The sequence below is a fragment of the Panicum hallii genome, chromosome 2, assembly GCF_002211085.1.
Source record: "Panicum hallii strain FIL2 chromosome 2, PHallii_v3.1, whole genome shotgun sequence".
Classification (NCBI taxonomy): domain Eukaryota; kingdom Viridiplantae; phylum Streptophyta; class Magnoliopsida; order Poales; family Poaceae; genus Panicum; species Panicum hallii.
The window spans coordinates 18,822,254-18,848,273 of NC_038043.1; the positions used below are offsets into that span (position 1 = coordinate 18,822,254).

General features: G+C 45.7%; 1 pseudogene; it reads left to right on the plus strand.

Annotated features, from left to right (window-relative positions):
* Positions 1–8,810: 8,810 nt before the first annotated feature.
* The window catches only part of LOC112880914, a 33,212-nt pseudogene continuing 16,002 nt past the window's right edge, over positions 8,811–26,020 (plus strand).

The following is a 26,020-nucleotide window of genomic DNA, read 5'->3' on the forward strand; positions in this document are numbered from 1 at the left end:
TTCGGTTACTCGCTTCGACGTGTGGAAATATGTGTTGCAGGGCAACCAGGAGTACAGTCATATAGTCGCGCTACAGACGTACGTCCTGCACATTGGATGTGCGTATGTTCCTGCAGTCGCTTGTGGTGGATCTGATCCACGGGTCAGAACGAAAGGCAAACGGTTGACTCGGAACAATCGTTGGATGTTCCAAGTGTGTGAGTTAGGTTTGCCCTTGCAAAGTTATGAAATTCGATTTAGAATCTTCCGTTTCTCGCGGGGATTGAGACTGCTTGATCCCTTTGCCACATAGAGTAACAAGAGCAACCTTATGGTTATCAAAGATGATATTTGTTTAAAAGATTTTACCATGCTTGAATAGTTATAGTTGCTTATCTAGAATGAATAATCAACTAGAATGTGAAAGCTAAAATTTGAAAGTAAGGATCTACTCTTTGTTGATTTTCAGCTGAAATTAAACCTAGAACCATCATAAGCCTTCATAAGTCTAGTTACATGGCTAAGTCTACTATGAAACGGGTAAGTCTTGCTGAGTATTAGCATACTCAGCCTTGCATTGTGACTTTTGTTCCAGGTGATCCCCCTGAGGAGTCTACTATGCCTGTGCCATGGCCTTATGCTCTGCCCAATGGTTGGTCCGTGGAGTGGGATCCGTCCCTGGCCAACACAGGTCCCTCCGAGTGATGTTGAGCTTGGGCTTAGTTCAACATCTGTTCCGCAACATTTGGTAGTGTCGCGTTTTGTCTTTCCGCTGCAGATACTCTAACTTTATACAGTTTGTATAAATTCGTACTAGCTAGGTTTTTATACTATGGATGTATACCATGTAATATTATATCTGTGATGTAAAAATGGTTGGCATTTGTATCTCTGGACTCGCCTTCGTACGAGGTACCTTGTTTTGATCCTGAGTTAGGTAGTTTTATTGGGACTTTACCCGACAGGCCAAGGGGTTACACCCTTGAGAGAGGGCTTGCGTACTTGAGCCGATGTAATTCAGGTTGGTTCTGCCACAAACATAAACATATAACAGCAATTTAGATCATCTTCAGGTTCAATTATCATGTGAGGGTCCAAGCCACTCTTAAGCGTGAGCACGGTTGATATATCAGTTTAAACTCTGTAGAGGTTATACACTTTACCCACAACTCGTGTTTCCCTTGATGCCCGGGTTTGCAAGGCCCTTAAACACTTTCGAGGTCAGTAGTAGGGATTCACTACCAAGCCTTTACAAAGACTCCCTAACATATGACAATGCGCTAAGGATTCAAGTCAAAGAGGTCATAACTCTCCCTAATGAGGAAGACGCCTTAACTAGGACCATATTATAACCTCAAGAGGACCGAGCTATACTCCGATGATGCAACCCTTCTTGCCCTTTCGGTAAAAATTATTATAAGCTAAAGTTTCTAACTAATTAGCCAATATCAGGGCCATGTAGTATTGTAGTTTCACTATTTTCCTGGGTGGTTCTCCATATACAAATTAAAAACAATGATCTTATAATCATCACCATAAAGTATTCCAGAACATGAAGTAAAACAGGTGTAGCATTTGCTTCAAGTTAACCAAACATAGCCCATAGGTATACCTCGAACGGCGCACCTTCTATCGCATCACACAAGAACATAAAAGCAAGCAAGTACAATAAATAAGAAACAATACTGCAAACAAAGTAAACAGTACAAAACAAGGTGATCAAGCTATTGTGCACATTGCAAGGATCGCGTGAGTGCAAGAATCAACGAAAATGGAATTAAAACGAAGCAGTTATGACTAAAACATGGTTCAAGGGGTTTATTTGTAAAAGATTTGAAATGAAAAGGGCTTTGACGTAGAAACAGAAGGCTAAAACAAAAGTAAAGCTAAAATCTAGAGTTTACATTTGAAAACAGAGAGATTTGGATGGCGGGATCTATTTTAGAAAAGTTCAGGGGCTAAAATAGAAGAAAAAGAATTTTCTGTAAATATTTTTGAACTAAGGTAGAGCGCTGGTTGATTTTAGGAAAACCGAGGGCCTCTTGTGCAAAACTAACTAGGGTTGACTGGTACTTGCTGATTTGACCCCGGTTGACTTGGGTCTAGATCTAATCTCGACCCTTGGATCGGGATTGGGATCGGGATCAGGCGACTGAGAGTGGCTCGGGTGACGGCGCGCGGCGGCAGGCTCGCTGGACATGGCTGAAAATAGTCATCCAGGGCTCGTTTTGAGCGCAGCTAGCACGAGAAGAACGAGGGGGTGAAGGGGAACATGGTGGAGGGCTTGGCGCTGGGCTTCAGCGAGCGGAGCAGGGCGCACGGTGACGGCGCACGGCTCGATTGCTCCAGCAAACAATCATCATGGTGACAAGGCATGAGGGAGAGGGAAAAGAGGCCGGCGAGAGTGGTTACCACGCGGTGAAGCTTCGACGGTGGCTGGAGGCATCGAAGAGGCGGCAGAATGGCGGGTCCTTGGCGCGGCCGAGCTCGAGCGGAGGTGGCAGTACGATCTAGGGTTTGTGGGGCATCAGGGCGGCGGCTGCATTTGATGGGAGGTCAAGAGGGTCGCGGCTACTTTTATAGGGGTGCCCGAGGACCTCGGTGTGCAGGCCCAGGCGTGCAGAAAGACATGCCACGGCCGGACTCGAGCTCAAATCCGAGCCTAGCGCGAGGTGGAAGAGGGGTCCGATGGGCGGACCCCACCTGACGGTGAGAGAGAGAGAGGAGAGGAGAGGGAGACGGGGCAGGCCGGGAGTGGGAGAATAGGCCAGGTTTTGGGCCGTGGGCGGCGGGAGGGGGGGAGGAGGGAGGTTGGGCCGGCTAGAAAAAGAAGAAAAGGGAGAGGGAAGATTGGGCCGGTCTAAAAGAAACAGATACAGGAAAGGGGAAAAAGAGAAATGGGTTGAACTAAGGAGACAACAAACAAATTATTTTGAACTTAAATTGGGGAATTTAAATTCAACAGAACTCAAACAAATAAAACAATGCAGTACGGCTTGAGATGCACAAGACCTATGTCACCTTACATTTCTTTTTATGGCCAAGTAATTTATTTATATTTCACGGTAAATGCTCTAAATTCAAAATTGAATTAAATAAACCTTATCGAGCCTGCAACAAAACTAGCAAAATTTATTTAGGTTCCTAAATTGCAAAATTGCGTTGTTACATGCTCTCAAAGCTATGACGAGGAGCTACGGCCAGCATTCACTGGGACATGCACGACCCTCTCTGAACATTATCTTCTGCGGAGAACGTTTTCTTTCCGCTGTCGCAAGATGAAGACGAGCTTGAGGAACCGCGTGAGCTGCTCGGCGCCTTGTGGGGTCTCGGATTTGCTTCAGCAACGACGAGGTCATGAGTTTTGGCACCCCCGATAGGCGAGCCCACAATATTGATTTGCTCGCCATCATCTTCATCACTTTCAGCCTCTTGGTTGATGACTTCCAATCTGGGCAGCTGGCCGGAACCGCTATCGGATACCCTCGGCTCAGACAGTGGTGGCGGCGCAGACGCCAAAGGTGGGGTCACGAGGGGCCTGGCCTTCTCGTCCCTAGCGTCTTCGGAGTCTCCCTTGGCCTTCAGGGGTGAAGAAGCCCCGAACAAGATGTCCATGACGCGTTTCCGCTTTGGCGGACCGCTCGTCTTCGCACCAAGCTTTCTCTTCTTTTGCTCAAGTTGTGCAGTGGCTAAAGCACCACTGGCAACTTTCGCCCCTTGGGCCTCTTTTGTCTGCTTTCGCTTCTCCTCGGTGGCCTGGTGCTTGATAGTAGCAACACGTTGTTGGGCCTCGATCCCGAAGGCTTGGAACACACAATTTGTGCGAGTCCCGCCCAACTTCTACAAAATTGCCTTGTATTCACTGATGCATTCGGCCCCCATAATGTCGTCGGCCCAACTCTCCATGGAGTTCGTGTTAATTTCTGCACGAGAAACTAATATCATAATACGGAACAAAGCGTAAGAGAAAATGCAATGTGCACAAAAAAAGAAGCATACTCATGATGTCTTTGAAGATTGAAGGAAGCAGCGAAGTCTAGCAAGGGAATTCCTCCGAACAACTGCGCTTCCAGTAACTAGGCCTTTATGGACCAGCCAGCCTTCAACGGCCAATAGCGGCATGTCATGGGTGCCGTAGACTTTCTACACCTCCCAAAGCATGGCCAAGAAGGCCAAGCGGCTGTATCTTCGACATCCACTTGTGGAGTATCGCCCCAATTTTGGATCTTGTTAGTGATGAGGGGGTGGCTTTGGGTGGCCACCTCCAGCGGAACCTTGTGGTAAAACTAGAATGAGGTCCAATCTGAAGGCCACTTGTTCTTGTAAGTTGTGACGGGGGTGGAAACTATCTCCTTGTAGGTAAAATTGTAGAAACCGTATTGGGCTTCAGCTTCACCTTCAGTACCAGCAGCAGCCATCATAGCGATCACCTTGGGATGATAGTGCACGTGGTGGATGAAGGCGAAGTCTTCAGCTGATGGCTGGAAGCAGCAGGTCTTCGCCAGCAAGAAGTAAAGGTTGAGACACGCAATAGAGTTGGGCGTCAGTTGATGAAGAAACATGTTGTGGAGCCGGAGGGTGTCCACAACCACTGGATCAAAGGGAAAGCGAAGACCGGCGGTGAAGAAGTCACGAAAGATGATGACCTCATCTTTCTCCAGATGGGCTGAGGTCTCACCAGCCTTCGGGGGGCAAGCTTGGTTGGCAGCAATCTGCCCTCGGCGGACCATCTCGATGAAGACGGCTTCGGTCACGCCACTCTCACCGAGGAACCAGGTTGGGGGCTTTGTGCAAGGAGAACAAGGGCTCAGTTCAGGGAACAGCAGAAGAGGGCTCGAATGCGGAACGTGGGCTGAAAATTCGAAGGAAGCAGAGCGCACACTACAAGAAATACTTGCGGTGACGGATTGACAAATCATCATGAATATGGTACCATCAGTGACGATTATCAAATTTTCATCACAGATTTGCATTGGCGGGCTATCCAGCCCATAATTTATGATGAAATAGTCGAAACCGTGATAATCTAGTATGAAAACATCATGGATTTGCTCATCTATACTAATACCATGGTGACAAACTTGAATTCGTCATGGTAGTGTTGGATCCAAGATTAAAACCATTACAATATTTGATCTTTTAAGATATTGGTTTTAAAACTCATAAAAATAAAAAATGAGACTATAATTGAATGCAGATCTAAACAAACTCCTAAACATCACGTAGGCCTAATAAAAATAAAAATTTCTCAAGTGATATTCGAACCTGCAACTTCATCCAAGGAGATGACGCACTTTACCACTCAGTCAGCCTCCAGCATTGGTCTAAACAGCACGCCATGTTTGTTTTATCTTAATAAGAAAAATGGAGAAAAATAAAACAAGCAAAGCCAGAATCCAACCAACAACCTCAGGAAAACATCTCCACGCAACTTAACCGCTGAGACGCCTACATCGTTGTGAAAAACAGATGTCTCGGATTTATTTATACAGTTATTATTTAGTCATTTAACTACTCCAGACCCAATCGAGCAGATAGGCTCCGCTCCATTCCCCATCTTCGTGCGCTGCCGCTCCTGAAGCCTCCGGTGCCGCAACGACGGCCGCCATTGCTGCAAAATCTTGCCTACAAGCACCTTTGTGCCTTCGAGGTTCAGCTGCCGCCGCCTCCCGATCATCTTGCCCGGTGCAGGGCGCTCCACTACGCTTCTCCCCTCTGCTGGCCGAGCTCCTCTCCTCTCCTAGCCTCTGCTCACCCAGGCGCTCATCTCCTCTGCAGGCGTCCTCCTCTACTCACCAAGTGGCAGGCAGCCTCCGTCGGCGGTTCCCCAGGCGGCAGGCGCAGGGGCGCTCCACCGCGCGCTCCTCCCCTCTGCTGGCTGAGCTCCTCTCGTGTCGTCGCCTCTGCTCACCCAGGTGCTCATCTCCTCTAATCTACGGGTGTCCTACTCTGTTCATCGAGGGGGAGGCAGCCTCCACCGGTGGTTCCCTAGGCGGTAGGCGCAGGTGGCCTCCGCCGGCGCTCGCCCTGTCCTACAGAGCTCATCTCCACACGCCTCCTGTAGAGCTCCTCTCCTCTCCCCTGCTTCAGCCCCCAGGTACGCAATCTTTGTATGTTTCACCTGTACTTTGAGTAAATATATTGCTGATGGAATGATTTATTGGTTCAGACATTCAATCTTTGTATTAGTAGTATAGATGCTGTTGTCGCTAGTAGAGACCGTCTAGAAAAAGATTGAAGATTGTAATCGTTGGATAGATGCGACATTGCAATCTGCAGGCATGGGTGTTTGTTTTGACTCTAATAGGCCTAGTACAAACAATTTTGCTTGCATATAGTTACTGTTGTTTATGCATTCTTGGATCACTGCAAATGCTTACTGAACTTTATAAAAATTTTGGTTGCAGCTGATGGGTTTCTAAATGCGACCCGTGGGAATGTGTTTGAACTGATCATTACATTGTTTGCTCTGCACAAATTTGGCAGCCAAGGTACTTTTTCTTCAATAACTATAACCTATACTTGGATTTAGCTTATATATCTAGAGGCAGACTTGTTGATTTAAGTTTCTTTACAATGCTTGATTAGATGGATAGAAGATGGGTGCATGCAAGACTGTTTTCTCAAGATTACATCAACGGTGTCAAAGAATTTATGAGCTTCATTCATGGGAAATTTGGAGAGGATGAAGAAATTTTATGCCCATGCAGTAGATGTCTTAATCAGAAGTACCAGCATCAAGCTCTTGTGGAGAGGCATATATTGATGAATAGCATGCAAAGTACATACACTCGATGGATTCATCATGGAGAGAACTTTGATGTCTATGCTAATGAGCATTCTGTTGAGGTGCATGAATATGATTCTTTACAAGAGTTGGGTATGAATGAGCACGACAACTATAGTGATGGTAATTTTAATGAGTTGTTACAAGTCTTACACAACATAGAGAAAGATAAAGAAGATGGTGAATATTAGAATGATGCAGAACCTAGTGACAATGGGTCATTTTTCAAAATAGTGATGAAAGAGGCCAAGCGTCAGCTTTATCCAGGTTGTACTAAATTTTCAAAGTTGACCTTTGTGGTAAAGCTTTTGTCTAATGCTTTCCCAGAATGCAATACACTCCCTAAATCATATTATGAAGCAAAGACTCTTTTAAAGGAATTAGGTCTTGGGTATGAATCGATACATGTGTGCTACAATAATTGTGTGCTCTTCAGAAAGAAATATGCCAAGCTTGACAATTGCCTTGTTTGTGGTCTCTCAAGATGGGTTGATGCTGAAAGAAAGAAGATCCCACAGAAAGTGCTACGCCATTTTCCTTTGATACCTAGGCTACAAAGGATGTTTGTGAACAAAGAAGCAGCAAAACAAGCATAGTGGCACAAGCTAAAGCGAAATCCTAAGGAGAAGGAAATGAGTCACCCTGCTGATGGTGAGGTATGGCAAGATTTTGACAGACAATATCCAGATTTTGCAAAAGATGCTAGAAATGTTAGACTTGGACTAGCTACTAATGGATTTAACCCTTTTTCAGAAAAAAAACACCAAATACAGCATGTGGCCTGTACTTGTTGTGCCATATAACCTTCCACCTTGGATGTGCATGGATGAGACAAATTTCATCATGGCTTTGCTTATTCCTGGTCCTGCATCACCTGGAAAGGACTTTGATGTATTTTTAGAACCTCTTATAGAAGATTTACATGAGCTTTGGACAAGTGTACGTACTTATGATGCTCTAAGTGGAAAAAAGTTTAACCTTCGTGCTGCAGTTTTGTGGTGCATCCACGGTTACCCAGCTTTGAGCACTCTTTCAGGGCGTACAACAAAAGGCTATTTTGCATGTATTCATTGTGACAAGCACCCTCTTTCATACAGATTGAGGAGCAAAATTGGTTATTTTGGGCATTTTCATTTCATTTAAAAGGGACATCGCTTGCATAGAAATAATGAATTTGTTGGTCTTCATGAAAGCAATGATTCGCCAAGTAAATTCTCTATAGAAGAGTTGATGGCTGAACTAGAGAGAGTTAAACATGTTAGGCTTGGGAAGCAACAAGGAAATAGGAAAAGGAAGCATTCTGATATGGACAAGGATGAGGTGGTAGTTTGGAGTCGGATGGTTAGTTTATGGAAGTTACCATATTGGAAGAATTTGAAACTGAGACATAATCTTGATATCATGCATATTGAGAAAAATATATGCAAGAACTTGATTGGGACAATTCTCAATATACCTGGGAAGACAAAGGACACAGTTAAAGCTAGGCTTGATCCGAAAGATTTGGGTATTCGAAAGGAGCTACAATTTAGAGATATTTTGTGATTTTTTACGAGAGGTGAAGTTTCCAGATGGATTTGCCTCCAACATATCAAGATGTGTAAATGCTGAGGGAACCAGGTTACAAGGGCTCAAAACACATGATTGTCATATTCTTCTACAAAGAATATTACCAGCTGCCATGAGAGGATTTTTGGACAGGGATATTTATGAGGCTCTAGCTGAGTTGGGCAAATTTTTTAGGGACTTGTGTAGCAGAATTCTTAACAAGGATGTGTTGGCTGAAATGAAGAAAGAAATCCCAATATTTTTGGTAAAACTTGAGAAAATATTTCGCCTGGCTTTCTTTGATGTGATGGTACACCTAGCTGTACATCTACCTGATGAAGCATTGCTATGAGGTCCTCTGCAATATGGTTGGATGTACCCAATTGAAAGGTGGTTGTATACTTTGAAGCGCTATGTGAGGAATAGGGCGCGACCAGAAGGCTCAATTGCTGAGGCTTATATTACAGATGAGTACTTGACATTTTGCTGTAAATACATGGACGATGTAGAAACAAGATTTAATCGGGAATCAAGAAATAAAGGGTTTTCTAATGAGGAAGCCTACAATGTTGATGTTTTTGGACATGGAGTTAATTTCACCTCTGCTCGTGAACTAGTGTATGATGATAGTGCCATTGATCAAATGGTATGGTATGTTCTAAACAATTGTAGTCAGGTTGACAAATATGTGAGGTATATTCTTTATTGTATTCATAGTTTTACAAGCTACCTTCGACAAATATATACGAGGTATGCTATCATTGCTTCTAAATTGCAGAATATTCAGAGATGAATTAGAGAGGGAAGGGCTGCCTAACATTGAAAGAACTTTGCAGCAGGGATTCCAGACTTGGTTCAGGAACCATGTTAGTTGTAATTCAAATCTTTTTATGCTATTTTTGCGCTATAGAGTCTGATATGTCTGTGTTGCATGTGGCAGATCCTGAGGTTGCGGAATATAAATCAAGAAGAGGTTGATGATGATCTATTTTCCTTGGCTTGTGGTCCTGAATTCAGAGTTAGAAAATACTCCTCATGCATAGTGAATGGAGTGCGGTTTAACACTGTTGATCGTGACAAACATCGAAAGATACAAAATAGTGGAGTAACTACACCAGGTACACATAACGGTCAGGAAATTGATTTTTTTGGAACCTTAAGAGAGATCATTCAGTTAAATTATAATTTTGATGATAGATCTGTTGTTTTATTTAAATGTGACTGATTTAAATTGGACGGGAAGAAGACTGAACTTAAAGATGATGGCTTTTTTAAAAGCATTAATTTTGGAAGTCTATGGTACAAAAAATGATCCCTATATTCTGGCCACTCAAGCAAGAAAGGTCTTCTATTTGGCAGACACAAAATTGGGTAAAAGTTGGTATGTTTTTTAGACGTTTGAGCATAGGCATCTAGTGAAAATGAAGCTACACAACATAATGCTCCTGCACATCAAGAAGATGAGTGTTGTGAAGAGAATGGTATCCGGCAAAGGGTTTCTGACATTGTATATGAGAAGCCTTTAAGTAGAGATGATGAACAAGGTCTTACTATTGAAGCTGCTGAAATGGCAAAATTGCTAAAAGGAAAATGTCAAGAAGTGCATGAGAGAGATAGTGAAGAAGAAGATGTCACGATTGTTGAGTACTGCAGTGATGCTGAAGAAGGTGCCACAAATGAGGTTGACAGTGATGCCGAATAGCCATTTCCAATTTAGAACATAGAAGCTTGCAAGGGTAGAGCACCTGGTAAAAATATGGACGAGCACTAGAGCGGCAAGCTGTATCTTCTAATGTTGTATTTTTATGGAATTGAGTTTGTGCTGCACAATATTATTATCATGGAATTGAGTTTGTGCTGCACAATATTATTGTCATATGGATATGATGCAAACTGTGTAAAATTTGAAATATTTGAGGGAACATGCTGCCAAATTTTGTAAAATTTGAAATTTTCAAAGCAACATGCTGCCAAATTATAAAATTTCAAACATTTAAAGGGATATGCTGCCAAAACTTTATAGAGTCCAAAATGAAGAAATTATTTTATAGAGTATAAATTTTGCCAAATCCATTGATTTTTTTATGAAACAAATTGCCTTACTCTTAATTCAAGTATTTGTGAATTCAAATTGGCTTACCCTTTATTTCAATTATGGTGAATTCAAATCGAACAACTCTTAATTCAAGTATGTGTGAATTCAAATTGGCACACTCTTACTCCAAGAATATGTGATTTCAAATTGGTAGTCTTTCAACAAATTGAAACAAATTGACTTACTATTAATTCAAGTACGAATGAATTCAAATTGACTTACTCTTCATTGAAGTATGTGTGCATTCAAATTAGCTTACTCTTAATTCAAGTATGTGTGTGAACTTAAATTGGTTTTACCCTTAATTCAAGTATGTGTGGGTTCAAATCGACTATACCTTTAGTTCACGTATGTGTGAATTCAAATTCCCTTTACTCTTAATTAAGTTGTGTGCCAATTTAAAGTGAAATTCATCATGCATGTATCAATTCATGTTATATCCACTTTTTTGTTAGTTCAAATTGTCTTACTCTTGTTATCAATGATGAATGTGACCGTTAAATTGTTCCTACCACGGTATAGTTAGTGGAGGGCATAACACCTCGATTGCTACCACAATAACTATTCGAGGCGGACATGAGACAATTTAATCATATATGTTCCTTATAAAACATAATAATTGTGATAATGCTCATCCATATTGGTAGTTGGTGACTTAACCAAAAAGGATGCAATTATTTTGAAGTATATATTGCCTCTTCTTTAAATCAAAAGTTTATATGTACGTTGTTAAAATAAATTGAGAGCCCGCGCGTCAAATAACAGTCATTTTTCCCACCTTTCCAAAATGTCACTGCCCATGGTCCCGCCTCCCGCGTGGCCCCAAATCTCATCCCGCCTTGTCAAAATTCACCTCCCGCCTAGCCCAAATCTTATCCCGCCTCAGAATTCAGGTGCTTATACATTTACCAGTCCCAACCCTAGCTTGTTTCGGCCCCAAATCCATCCAGCCGCCACCACACATGACTCTGCAGCTGCAGCTCGGCTCCTTGTCCCAAATCCATCCATCCAGCTGCAGCTCGTCTCCTCGATCCTCCTCCTAAGGCCGGTTTGCCTCTGCAGCTCGCCTCCTGGTGCTGCCGTCGATTGGAAAGGGCTGGGAGGCGCGCCCCTCCTAGGCTGGTCACCTCGGTTGCTCGCCTCCTTGTGCTGCTGTCGATTGGAGAGGGCTAGGAGGCGCGCTCCTCGTAGGCTGGTCACCTCTATTGCTCACCTCCTCGTGCTGCCGTCGATTGGAGAGGGCTGGGAGAAGCCGCGCCCCTCCCCCTGCTATGATTTGTGAGGGTAAGGAGCTGCTCCCTCCCCCTGCTACAATTGGTTGAATCCTGCTGTTTGCCTCCTGCTCCTGTCATTTGAGTCCTGCTGCTCACCTCCTCATGTTGCTATTGATTGGTGAGGTCTAGGAGGAGCCACACCCCTCCCCCTGCTACGATTGGTGAGGGCAAGGAGCTGTGCCCCTCCCCCTTCTACGATTAGCTGATCTGTAGGGGTGCTGCAGGTGGGAGCTGTGCCCCTCCCCCTTCTACGATTGGTGTGACTATGCTTGTGATGTTCTTTTCTGCTGTGTGCCCCCTTCTTTTTATTCTAAAACTAATCTTCACTATGTTTTTTTCTGTCAAAATTGTATGATGTAAGCAGCACCATGTACTTAAGTTCCAATAGGCTTTTCTAGGTACTGCATGTGATTGGCTATCTGATGCTATGCTTATTTGTGTTTTCCTCCTGCTTCTCGACTTACAATAAATGGAATAATAAAATGTCCTGGATCATGCTATGAACATGCAGTAAAATAAACAAGTACTATTTGTGTTCAGCTTTGCTATTTACTACGAGCTTTTTTCTTAAAGTAGCTTTCTATATTTTTTTGTTTACATTTAACATAACTTTATGTTTTCCATCCAACATTGGGCAAGATGGCTCCTGGTCGTGCAAAGTTTCCAGCCAAGAAACCACAATAACATCGACCAGTAGCGGCAGGTGCCGTCCTCTACTTAACTCACTTCTGAATATATTTCCTGTTTATGTGAATATTTTGCATGTGCTGTTATAAATTTCAAAATCATGTAATGCGGCAAGCAGAGTTATCAATAGTAATCTGTTGCTCATTTTTTTCTCTCATCAGAACAACCATTGCATTCATATGAAGTGGAGCGCCTCCAACAATGTATGAGGAACAAAGCAAGGCTAAAAGAATTTGGAATTCATGATCTAGTCGATGTGCTTTCAAATGCAAATTCTATTCCTCACAAGAAGAATAAGCTAAATTGCAGAAATAGAGAAAATATGGCAGAACCGCCTGAATTATTCCGGCTCAAGCACGCTAGTCATCGCTATACAGGCGATCATAACTCAACGCACTTCAAACGGAACAACCCATTGGTCTATCGGGTCACCACCCGATACAACCACGGTTCAACAGGATCGAAATAGGTTTACCTCGCACGAAGGCGAGTTTACAATCACACCACAGCTCACAAACTTTTAGTCCACAGAATAATTAAACATTATTACAAACTGGTTTCAAAATGTAAAGTAACTTAAACAGACATTGTTTAAAACAACAAGCTAAACAAGCTTGTGCCAGAGTAACAGCGGAAGAAAAATTAACTCGCGACTACACACATCGCGAAAGTTGACACCATGCTCAGCCCGAAACATGGCGTCATTCCGGAGGGTCATTGCCAGCCGGGGACGGATCCCACTCCACGGACCAGCCAAATGGAACAGAAAATGGCCATGCTGGACTATCCGTTTGGCTTACACCGGTCATACCTGAAAAATTGACTAGCAAGACTGAGTATGCTAATACTTAGCAAGACTTACCCGTGTCATGGTATACTTATGATGGCTTGTAATGGTTCTGGGTTTAATTTCAGCTGAAAAGCAACAAAGAGTATGATCTAACTTTCATGTTTTAGCTTTCAGCTTCTAGTTGCATTAACCATTCTAGGTAAGCACCTATACTAGACAAGCAAGGTAGAGATTAGCATCCATCAAGATTATTTCAACATTCGTTGCTGTTCTTACTCTATGTGGTAGAAGGAATAAGCAGTCTCAATCTTCACGAGAAACGGATGATTCCGAATCGAGTTTCATAACCTTGCAAGGGTAAACCTAACTCACACGCTTGGAATATCCAATGATCATTCCAAAGCAACCGTTTGCCTTTTATTCCGACTCGTGGATCAGGACCACCACAAGCGACTGTAGGACCATACGCACAACCAATGTGCAGGACATACGTGTGTAGCGTGACTACATGACCGTACTCCTGTCCGCTGCGCGGAACGTACTGCCGCATGTCGGTGCGTGTGAAAAACCAAATTACAAGTGGTGGGACGTATGTCCACTCCTTGGGCCGATTGGTTACTAGGCTTACCGCTTTCCATATTTCACGGCATGTGGCTAGTACTTTCAAACGCTTAACCGCAGCTACCACACACTGCGACCTTATCAACTTTTATTAACACAGACGGGGTAACCTTCCAAATCATGATATTGCACATGACCCCTTCCATCATCCTTATAGTGATTGCAGAATCGTAAACATGCAACTCCTATATCGCGCGAGTGACAGGAAATCACTCGACTTCTGCCGGTCCTATTAGCAGAGCATCTATTCGATATGGATTCAGGCTCAATACATAGGTTACTAGGATTCATGCATCTAGGGTTCCATTTCAACTCGTAGACGTAATGCATAATATAGATACATAAGTATAAAATTGTATAAGTGTAGTATTTTAAAGTACTGGGTTATGCATCGGGGCTTGCCTTCCTTAGCGGGGCTAGGGTCAGTGATGTCAAAGATTTTCGAACTTTGGTTCAGGGCTTCAGTTATAACCTCGGCGACGTTCGCAGGATCTTCAGAAAACCCTTGCTCGTGTTCCGAGACTAGCTCGTAGTCTCAGTCGTCGAGTGTCGTTGACTCTATATGATATGCAATAATTTAAATTAGATGGTTCTTGGGTTAAGAATTTTACTTCACGATAAAGTTGCAATCCAACCAATTGATAAACATATTTTCATAAGGAAGGAAGTTTGAATTCAAATCCACCATGTGTACTTTGATTCAATTATCAAGTTAATTGATTTAATTGAATTAAGTTAACAAGTTTGATTTTTATTTTGGAATCTATAAAGGCTATGGTCTTGTATTTTTGTGAGTAAGCTTATTCCTAATGGATGAGCTTACTATGAATTTTTCATAATTTTCTAAAAACAAACACTAAAGCATTTGAATTTAATTCAAATGTCAAGTTTAAATTCAATTCTTAAGCAAAACAGTGTTATAAATTTTTGAAAGATTTACTATGAACTACTCTATTGCAGAACATCACATGGTAAAAAGATCTAAGTATGAAAACCTTAGTAACATGCTTGAATAAATTTAAACCATTTCATGCTTGATTTGCATAAGTTTAAATTAATTCAAGCTAGGGTTCATTACTGCAGATGATATTTTTACACAAGCTCACTCATACCCTAAACAGGCTACTCACCAAAATTCACAAACAATAGAGCTAATATGCATAAGTTATACTCAAGATACCCTTTTGCTAATCTTTAAAATAACTCTAAAAATATTTTGTTTCATACTGCACTTTAATAACGAAAGTTGTAGAGCTACTTCTGGAACACAACAAAACTAGTTTGAATTAGAGAGGGGGTACTGATTTGAATTAGAGAGGGGGTACTGATTTTCTACAGAAAGGCCCCTGGAAAGATTCAAATCCTTGCAATTGGGTCCTTGGCCGGGCTACACAGGGAAGCCGATCGGTGGCGATCAAATTCCGGCGAGGGGGCTCACCGGCTGTGGCAGAACCAACCTGAATTACACCGGCTCAAGGACGCAAGTCCTCTCTCAAGGGCTTCAACGTGCTTCAAACGGTGTAACCCCTTGCCCTGTCGGGTAGAGTCCCGATGAAACCACCTAACTTGCAGGATCGAATAAGGTTACCTCACACGAAGGTGAGTCCAGAGATACAGTCACATCATATTTTACATCACAGGGAATTACATTACATGAGCTTCCAAAAGTAGTACTAAGTTCCACATTTAGTAAAATTATTACAAACTATTAAAGTTATAGTTTTTGGCAGCGGAAAACATACGCGATGATTTACAACACGTCGTCAAGATGGATGTCATGCTAAGCCCGGGCACGACATCACTCGGTATCATTAGTGTTGGCCGGGACGGATCCCATTCCATGGACCAACCATCTGGAAGAGCACAGGGCCAAGGCAGGGGAAGAGTAGGGTCTTCAAAGGCGTTACCTGAAAAACATATAACTAGCAAGGCTGAGTATACTAATACTCAGCAAGGCTTACCCGTCTCATGGTATACTTAGCCATGTAACTAGACTTATGAAGGCTTATAATGGTTCTGGATTTAGTTTCAGCTGAAAAGCAACAAAGAGTAGATCCTTAATTTCAACTTTTAGCTTTCAGGTTCTAGTTGATTATCCATTCTAGGTAAGCACCTATAACTACTCAAGCAAGGTAGAGCCTTTTTACAGCATACCTCAGTATTACTAATCATAAGATTGCTCTTGTTACTCTATGTGGTAAAGGGATCAAGCAGTCTCAATCTCCGCGAGAAACGGAACATTCCCGAATCGAATTTCAGCCTTGCAAGGGTAAACCTAACTCACACGCTTGGAACATCCAACGATTGTTCCGAAGCAACCGTTTGCCTTTCATTCTGACTTGTGGATCAGATCCACCACAAGCGACTGCAGGACCATACGCACTTCCAAAGTGCAGGACATACGCCTGTAGTGCGACTACATGACCGTACTCCTGGTTGCCTGGCAACACGTATTCCCACACGTCGAATCGAGTAACAGGAAAAACCAAAGTACAAGTGGTGGGAGGTATGTCCACTCCTCGGGCCGATTGGTTACTAGGCTTACCGCTTACCATATTTCACGGCATGTGGCTAGTACTTTCAAACGCTTAACCACCGCTACCACACATTGGGGCCTTAGTAAGTTCTTCAACACAGACGGGGTATCATCTCAACCATGATACTTCACATAAATCCCGTCCGTCATCCTTATAGTGATTACAGGAATGTAAACATTACAACTCCTATATCGCGCGAGTGACAGGAAATCACCCGGCTTCTACCGGTCCTATGAGCATAGCAGCTATTCGGACTCAAGTTCTAGTGTTCAGTACATCGGTTCCTGGAATTATGCAACTAGGGTTCCAAGCAATTCCTAAGAACTTAATGAATAGAAATATATAAATAGATATAGATTGCAGTGTAAATAAAGTAGTGGGTTATGTCCGGGGCTTGCCTTTACTGGTGGGGCTGGAGTCAGTAAAGTTAAGATCTTCCGAACTTTGGTTCGGGGCTTCAGATAATCCCTTGGTGACCTTCCCTTGGTCTTCAGAAACATTCTCTGCAGACTTCTGGGAGATCTCGTAGGTACCGTCTGCGGAAGTAGTCATATCTACATGCAATGCAAACATCATGTTCAAAGTGTGCACATAAAGCTATTTTACTTCACAATAAAGTTGCAATCCAACATTCATTTAACATATTACTCATATAACAATCAAAAAGATTTGCAACTAAACTTGGATAGAGCTTTAGGTGGACAACCAATTAAAATCGGCTATTCGTTGAAGGTTACAACAGAGCCGATTGGAAACAACAGGGTTCAGCTGATAGAATTGGCTAAGGAGGGAGCTATCTACACAGTTTTAGGAAATCTGCTGATTTCGGTTTGGAAGAGAAATTGGCAGGAGCGGTCTCTGTGTATGATCAGAGGGGAGTAGCCGATTTGGGTTCACCTAAGGTTAAAACGACTGATAGAGGTAGGAATATTAAAGGTATAGTGTTTCAAGGATAGAACAAGGAAGGATTTGCCGATTGGATTATTAGCATGTTTCTGGTCTATCTATTTGGTTGGTGCATGGGTCTTGGTCTTAACCGATTCATGTGCATCAGGTCTAGCCGATTGGAGGTCTACTGGTGCTAGTTGTTTGGCTAAAGCTGTATCGGCCGTGCTTAAAAGAGACTCTTACTGTGCTAACTTGCCGATCTGTGGTGGTGCGTTTCAGCAGGTGCAGCCGATATGCCATCTAGATCGTATGTCTAGCTGATCACTGTGCACATCGACATAGCCGATTTGTGTACGCGTACTAGTCGATCGGTGAATCGGCATATTAGCCGATTTACACATCGGATTGAACTAGTCGAGTGATGTATCAGCATAGCTAGTTGATTAGTGCGAGTAACTAGCCGATGGTGTATTGGTAGACTAGTCGAACTATGGATCCGTACGGTCTGGGCCTCGGCGTGTTCAGCCGATTGGTGGGTCGGCTGTGTAGCTGGTCTTCACCTTTAATGTTCTCCTATATCTACTGGGGCATATCAGTCGTGTAGCTGATTATCCTACTCTGCACTGACTGTGCCTAATTGAGATGTGTTTAAGTGTTATCCTAGGTAACTAGGTGTGGGTGTATCGGCTTGATTACGTCAGCACAAAAATCAATTGACGTGCAGCCGATGGGTTCATCTAAACTACATCCAATACAAGAACTAGGTGGAACAGAACACTAACATCAAACTAGGCTGATGAGACCACAAGTGCGGATTTAGACTAAAGAGGATGTGGCCGATGGGTTTGTGCCGATGGGGACATGTTCTACAGATGTGCAGCCGATTGGAGTGTGGTTGAGGGTACGCGACCGATAGATATATAGCCGATTTCCTAGCTGATAAATCGGCTGATAGAAGCGTGTGGATAAGGATGGGAAAACTAAGGATTGATCGGCCATATTTGACCGATATGGAAAACAACTAGAATCGGCTTGGATCGGCTGATAGTAAGAATCGTAAGATTGTGTGTGCACCTCCGATACATCGACTATGTGCAGCCGATGTAGGACAGAACAAAAGAATTGTATCGGCAGTAGCCGACATTAGAAAGATAACAACCGTATCAGCTAACCAGCCGATGGTAGAAGCATGTCAAAAGAAATGCATCGGCTGACAGCTGTTAAACAGAAACATCATAGACTCAAAGGAAACGGATGCTTAGCGGCTGAGCTGATAGCCGATGCTGAAGCATAGCTGCAGAGATGTATTAGCTAAGCAGCAGATGCACATGAACTAACAAGGATCCTTATACGAAAAGGACCTTAAGGAAACGGCAATCAAATCAAGGACAAAGTCTTGATGGTAGGGATATGAACACTCGTGTGAAAGGATTAACTAAATATCACACATCTCCACTTGAGACATACATCCTATGATTTACCTTTCAGCTACAACACATGCATATAACATAAGGTACAAATAAGGCATTCATTTCCTAATATTTAACCTAGACCACAAATCAAAGACTTTCAGCTCAAGATCACAACATAAAACTTGTAGATTTTGACCTAAGGATTCAAACAAAACTGGTTTTGTATTTTTATGAATTTCTTACGAATTTCTATGGAATGTAGAAATTCACTGATTTGAAATAAAGAAGGCTCTGGAAATTTTACAGAGAACACCCTAGAACCTTCTAAATCGAAGCAATTAAGTCCCTGGTCGGGGAAAATAGAGAATAGGAAGGAGACGACGATGTTCCGGCAAAGGGGGTCGCCGGCATTAAGAAGATTTAGTGGGTCAGGGAAAACCTTGGGGTAGCCTTGGTTGTGGAGGAGAACGGGCGGAAAGTGAATTCCCGCGGCGAATAGGATCGGCGGTGAGAAGTGCTCGACGGTGACAAGGTTCCGGTACGGGAGGGACGGCGAGGTGGGACTGGAGAGGTTCATCGGGTGACGAAGAAGCTCGCCGGGGATTGTAGTGGGTGGAGGATGGCCGGAGGGGTATTCCTCACGGTGACCCGTGGTGACGGCGGTTGGCTTTGCCACGGCGACGATGTTTCGGCGAAGGGGTTCGAAGAAGCTCGATGAGGGGGTTCAGGAGCTTCCTCGAGGTGTTGTGGTCTCGCTCGGGCGATCGATGAGGAATAGGAGCTGCTGGACGTCGTGGACTTATGGGAGGAGACGATGGAGCCAGATTGGTTCGCTAGGCCGACTCCTCCGTGAACCTCAAGGTCCTCCTGCTCATGGGCTAAGCCTCCTCTGCTCACGCGCATGTGCTGCAGAAGCACAGCCGGCAGAACGCTCCTGCTCGCAAAAGAAGAAACCCTCTTCAACCTGATTGCTCCTCTGTGTGCATTGCCGGCATGTCTGCGCAGCCACCCGCAGGGCCGCCGCGCCTGGCCGCAGCCCCTGTACACCGCTCCCGTTTTGCTCCTGCATCCCTGGCCCTCAACCTGCTCGCGCGTGGCCTGTTGCCTTGTACGCGCACACGCTTGCGGAATTGAGCCGAGCCGGCCACTGGTAGAACACTCCCGCTCGCACCCGCGGACGCGCCCATCCAATTCCGCCCGGACCGCCTCGTGCCGCTGCATAGCTTCTCCTTCCGAGCTCGCCGCACCACAAGCGTAGCCGCATCACCATCCGTGGCCTCAGCCGCCCCACGCCGAGCACTCGACGTGGTCGAACCATGGGTGGAGGCCCTGGACGCCATGCTGCTTGCAGACAAGCTGCTGCCGAACCTGCCTCTGCTGCTCCTCTACTCCCTTGCGTGTGCTTCTGCTGCACGCACGTCCACTCCCTGCTCCTCCCGTCTGCCGCCGGAACAGAGCAACCCACGGCCCTCTGCTCCCTGCTACTCCTCCTCCTCCTGCTGCCGGACCCACGCTCGCCCTGGCCTTGCCGCGCCGTAGGTCCCTCCGCGCACGCGCGCCTGTGCCGCACCCGCTCCAGCGCCGCCGACCGCTCCTGCGCACACCCGAGCCGCGCGCGTCCTTGGCCCGCGCCGCGCCAAACCACTCCCCGCGGCGCGCGCCGGGCCACCACCAGGTCCCCCACGCGCGGGGCCTCGCTGCCCCCATGCGGGACCACGCCGAGCCACCGCGCCGCGGCTCCTCCAGCGCTCGCACGCCTGCACGCCGTCGCCGGCCGCGGCCCGGGCTCGCCCGCCCACGTCTGCGCCGCCGCCTGTAGCCGCGCCGAGGGAGGGAGGCAGGGAGGAAATCCCCCCAGATAGAGGCGCCGCCGGTGGGGAAAAAAGGGACGCCAGGGAGAAGCAGAATAGAGAGAGAAGAAGGAGAAATAGGATTTCCCAAGGACTTATGCGCAAATTTAGAAAATTGCAGGGACCTCTTGGTAAAGTAAAATTTCACATTAATCTAAAACCCTAATGAAGAAATGCCCAAAATGAAAGTTGGAGAGTTTTTCAAACTCTACAACATTGCTTTAGGGCTCAAGTTCAAAAACTCAAAGCTTATATCTTTACACGTTATATTTTGAACAAAGGTTGGATTTGAATTACTTTTGTCCTAAAGAGTGTAATTTCATAATATTTAGGACCTAAATGCAAGCATTTATGACACGTCATGATGACGGGATAGACACGTCATAATGATTGGATAGACATGTCATGATGACTTGCACCTTTTTACACTTTAGCCCTGAGTAACTTTGAAAGTTACTTTTGTAAAATTACATAAATACCCTTATTTTCACAACTTTACCCAAATTTTTACACAATTCAACACATACATTTCAAATGAAACTTTTGGATAAAAATATTTTTTTACAGGGGATAAAGTAAGAAAAACATGTTTGCAAAACCACCCTTCACTTATTTTGAAGTTACCTCCTATCCAATTACATTTTGCTAAAACAACCCTAGTTTTTCCATAATTACAGAAATACCCCCTTTACTTGCACTTTAAGTTTTCAAAAGCTTCACATAAACATACACAAGCTTTACACTAACAAGCACATACTTCACACTAACAAATTATGTGCCTAGCTTACAGGTACTTGACCTGTCACACCGGCAGCGAGGGGAAAGTGAGGGGAAAGGTTCAGGAGCTCACGGCGGTCATGGGGGTGGTCGGTGTTGGGGAAGAGAGGGGCCAAAGCGGCGGGTCGACGGCGAACAGAGACGGGCGGCGGAGCTCCGAGGGGGGGCGTCAGCGTTCCGGTGGCTAGAGTGCCGGAGGGCGGCGGGGAAGTAGCTGGGAAGCTTCTACATGATGATGTGGTGCTGGTGGTGTGCTTGGCCGGGGCTAAGAGGCAGTAGATCGTCGAGACGACGGCGAGGCCGAGCGGCGGCGGAAGCTCGAGCTCACTGGCGTAGTGGTCCAGGCGATCTAGCGCGGGAGAACGAAATTGGGTAGGCTTGTGAGCTTCAGTAGGTCGCGGCGGTGCTGCTAGAGCATTGGATCAGGGGTGGGAAGCGGTAGCAGCGGCTGTCGACGGTGAGCCGAGGCAGCGGTGGGGCTTCGGCGAGGTGTGGAGCTCGGGAAAGCGAAAGGCAGTGGAAATGCACTTGTGTGAGCGCAAGAGTGGTCCGTGGGGAGCTCCAGGACGTACTTCAAGTCGAGAAAGAGGCACGGCAGGCGAGAGTTGCTGCTGGCAAGCCGACGGCACGTGTGGAGGCTCGGGCGGCGGCGACGCGACATGGAGCAGCGAGGAGGGGGCCAGCGCGGGGTGGGGAGCGGCGGCGCGGGTGCTGGGGCAGCACGTGGCGCAGAGGGAAGAGGCGCGGGGCAGCTGGTGCTCGGCACATGGCCGGCGAGGGCGGCGGGTCACGGGCGCGAGCAGAAACGGAGAGAGGGGGACTGGAGGTAGACGAAGAGGGACCTAGCTTCAATTTCCCAAAAGTGCAGGGACTCCACTGTAAAGTCTAGTTAACTTTCAAACCATAGCTCAAATAAAAATGTGCCCAAAAGCAAAAGTGTATGGTTTTGTAAGATCTACAACTTTGCTTTAAGGTTCAGTTGCAAAAGAGCTAAGGATTTGAATTTAACTTAGAACTTGGCAAAGTTTTTAACTTCGGAGATATCCTATTTAAAATCTACACTAACTTGAATCCTTTGGGGTAGTTTCACCTCTATTTGTGGTTTAAAGGTAAGTTCTTGCCTTTTTGCATAACAAACTTCATATGTTTTGATTTTACCTCCCATTCTCACCCTTTTAACACCTAAGGGCCTAAGATCCTTTTGCCTTTGTATTAAAGTTTTAGCTCACACACACATAAAATCAAACATACACACTTTATATTAGAATCTAGTGTGCCCACCGGCAAGAAACGACAGGCAACACGAGGAGCTGGGAGGCTCCCGGGACTACTGGTGGGTCCGGGTCCCTCGGTCAATGGCCCAGAAGTCCGGCACACGCCCTGGCTTGGTGAAGTGCTAGGCGTGCCACCTGACCTATACCTGATCAGGAAGGTGTAGAAGTCATTATCAGTTAGTTTCCTGCATGCACAGCCATGTCAAACATTAGTCCGAGCCGCGACCGGCTCTTAATATGACACCCAAGATCGGCTAGAAGAGCCGATGGAGCCTCTGCACTGAGTCAGACCTGTCTTTATACCAGGTTGGACCTTCGAGTAACTCTCAGAATCGGCTAAAAGAAGCCGATTGCACTCGTTTAAAGATCGGATCTATTAATATTCGAATGTCTTGTACGAATCCGATAGAAAAGATAAAAGTATGCTCTATAATTTGTGCCACTTTACAATCACCATATGGCCGACTGCTCGAGCGGGCCTCTTTGTGATCATTACAATGATGTAACATGGTTGACAAAAACAATTCACTTCTTATTTTTTGGGGCCGATCGGAGGGATCAGCCTCTCTTGTTGCCTTGGTACAAACTAACTTTGGCACCCCGTTTACTCCGTAAGGCCAGTAGATAAGACCAGCCTCACCCTATTTTTTGTAGCTTCTACGCAGTCACAACCTTCCAAGCTAATCCCTGAGATAGGCTCCTGGTCTTCCGCGTCCCAGACACTCATGGCAGCATGTGAAACTTCAACAGAATCATCCACATGGACTACTTCTACTTCATCTCCATCCCATTGAATCAGACACTGATGCATTGTACAAGGAATACAGCAATTGGCATGGATCCAATCTCTCCCAAACAGGATGGTGTACGAGCCCTTGCTGTTGACAACAAAAAACAAAGTAGGGACGGTCTTGCCTCCTACTGTCAAATCCACGCTGAGGACTCCTTGCGCCTCCGAAGTTTGTCCGTTGAAGTCACTTAACGTGATGTTGGTTTTAATCAGATCCCCAACAGAATGCCCCAACCGGCGCAGCACTGAGTATGGCATTATGTTAACTGCCACTCCTGTGTCGACTAGCATCCTGCTGACAGGCTAGCCGTTTATGTAAAACTTGAGATATAAAGCCTTCAGGTGCCTGTAATTCCTCTCTCGGGGCTTCTCAAATATGACTGGTCGTGGCCCCAAGTCAAGCTGAGCCACTGGCACCTCCTCATAGCCTGTTGCATGAAACTCTGCAGGAAGAATGTAACACCCTAAATTTTTTTGCAAAGTAAAAGAATAAATTAAATGGCATCATAGGTTAAAGGGTTACATGATTTTTGATAAGCAATTTTCTTAAAGTATTAAAATAAATGTAAGGGAAAATATAAGGCATGTGCATTCATGCTCTTTGCATTGTTTCCTTGGTGGTAGTTTATTTGGATTTGAGTTTGAATTCAATTTCCATGTTCAAATTCAAAAATATTTTCTCTTTCTCTTTCTTTTTCCCTCCCTCTCTTTTCTCCCCTTTGGGCCCAGCCCAGCCGGCCCCTCTCCCCTCTCCTCTTTCTCTTCTTGCAGCCCAGCCCGGCCTTATTCTCTCTTCTCTCTTCGCTCCGCTCGGTCCGGTCCACCCCGCGCGGCCCAAGGCCCGCGCTTCTTCCCTTTCTTCCTTTCCCCGTGCGCTCTCCCTCTTTTTCTGGGCCGCAGCTCGCCCGTCGGCCCAGCCCCGCACGCACACCCCCGCTTCCGCTCTCTCTCTCTTCTCCCCCTATCGCGCTGACAGGCGGGGCCCGCCTGTCAGGCCTTTCCCCTCCCCCGCGCCCGAGCCGGACCCGAGCTCGAGTCCGAGCTCGGTCCGCCCCTCCGCGCCGCCTCCGTCTCGGCCCGCACGCCCAGGCGCCCGCGGCCGCCCCTTTTTAAGCGCCGCTCGACCCCCGCTCCCTAAACCCTAGCCGCAGCCGCCCTTCGCGTCCTAACCCTAGCCGCCGCCGTTGCATTGCCGTCCGCGCCCCGGGCCGCCGTCGACTCGCCGGTCCGCCGCCGCTTCCCGGCAATCATCTGCCCCCGAAGCACCACGAGGTGGTGAGGAAGCTCCCCGGCAGCTTTTCCCTCTCCCTCCCGCTCTCCCGTGCCCGCGCATCGCTTCCCGACGGGTCACGCCGCCCCTCGCCGTCGGCCACCGTCCACGGCCGTCCTCGCCTCTTCCAAGAGCCTCAAACTGACTCCCCTCGTCCCCCTCTCTCTCCCCGACCAAATCCCGTCCCGAATGGTCGCCGGAGACGCGAGATCGCGTATCTCCGGCAAGTCTCCGCCGCTCGGGTCGCCGCCGGCGACCCCCTCCGCCGCCCGAGCCCACTCGCCCCCCCTCTGGCCGTTGGATCTAGATCCAACGGCTCAGGTCCGCCTAACCCGCGAGTCAAACAGATCGGGTACCGGTCAACCGCGCCGTTTTTGCAAATGAGCCCTTATGTTTTTCCAGATTCAACCCGCCGTCCTTTCCAGTGCAAAAGTTTTCGCGTTTAGGTCCTATTTCTTTTGTTTAGGTCCCTGAGGTTTTTCAAAATTGAACCCGCAGTCCTCTAGCCCTCGGTTTTGCGTGCTAGCCCCTCTGTTTAGGGTTTATTTTCAATCTAGCCCCCGGTTTCTTATGTCAGAGCCCTTATAGATCTAGATTTATCACAGATAGGTCCCTGGAATTCTATTTTAGCCCTAGTTTCTTCGTTCTAGCTCCGATTTCATCGATTCTTGCGCTCACACGATCCTTATGACTTATACAATGTTTCTAAAACCTTATTTTATTCTGTTTTCATTGATTGGTGTACTGTTCTTATTTTATTGTGTTGTTTGTTTGTATGTGCTCGTGTGTCGTGATAGACGGTGCGCAGTTCGAGGATCCGCAGGGTCAAGACTTTGAAGAATTTCCTGAGCAGCAGCAGTTTGCTAATGAAGGCAAGTGGTCCTTGATCATGTTTTCAGTCCTATTAATATCACAAGCACACCTTTACTTTATATGCATGCATGTGTCTAGAATATGCTGGAATCCCAAATTAAGGATATGCCTAGTTTCATTTAAACTTCCTTGTTTAAACCTGGGTTGTTTTTTTTGCTTATGTTATAGCTACGCTAGTTGCTTATTAGTAGTTTTTGGATGTTTGGAAAATATGTTACCTCCTGTATCCTCCATGTCCTTTGGTATTCTGTTATGGCGATGAATAAGATTATTGAATGAATCGGAACATGGAGAACCACCCAGGAAAACAGTGCAACCACAGTACTATATGGCTCTGGTCTTGGCTAATTAATTAGAAACTTTGGCTTATGATGATCTTACCGGAAGGGCAAGAGGGGTTGCATCGTCGGGGTATAGCTCGGTCCTCTTGAGGGTGTGATATGATCCTGGGTAAGGCGTCCACCTCATTAGGAGGAGTTATGACCGCTTTGACTTGAAACCTTAGCGGATTATCATAAGTTAGGGGATCTTTGTAAAGGCCTCGTAGTGAATCCCTGCCACTCACCTT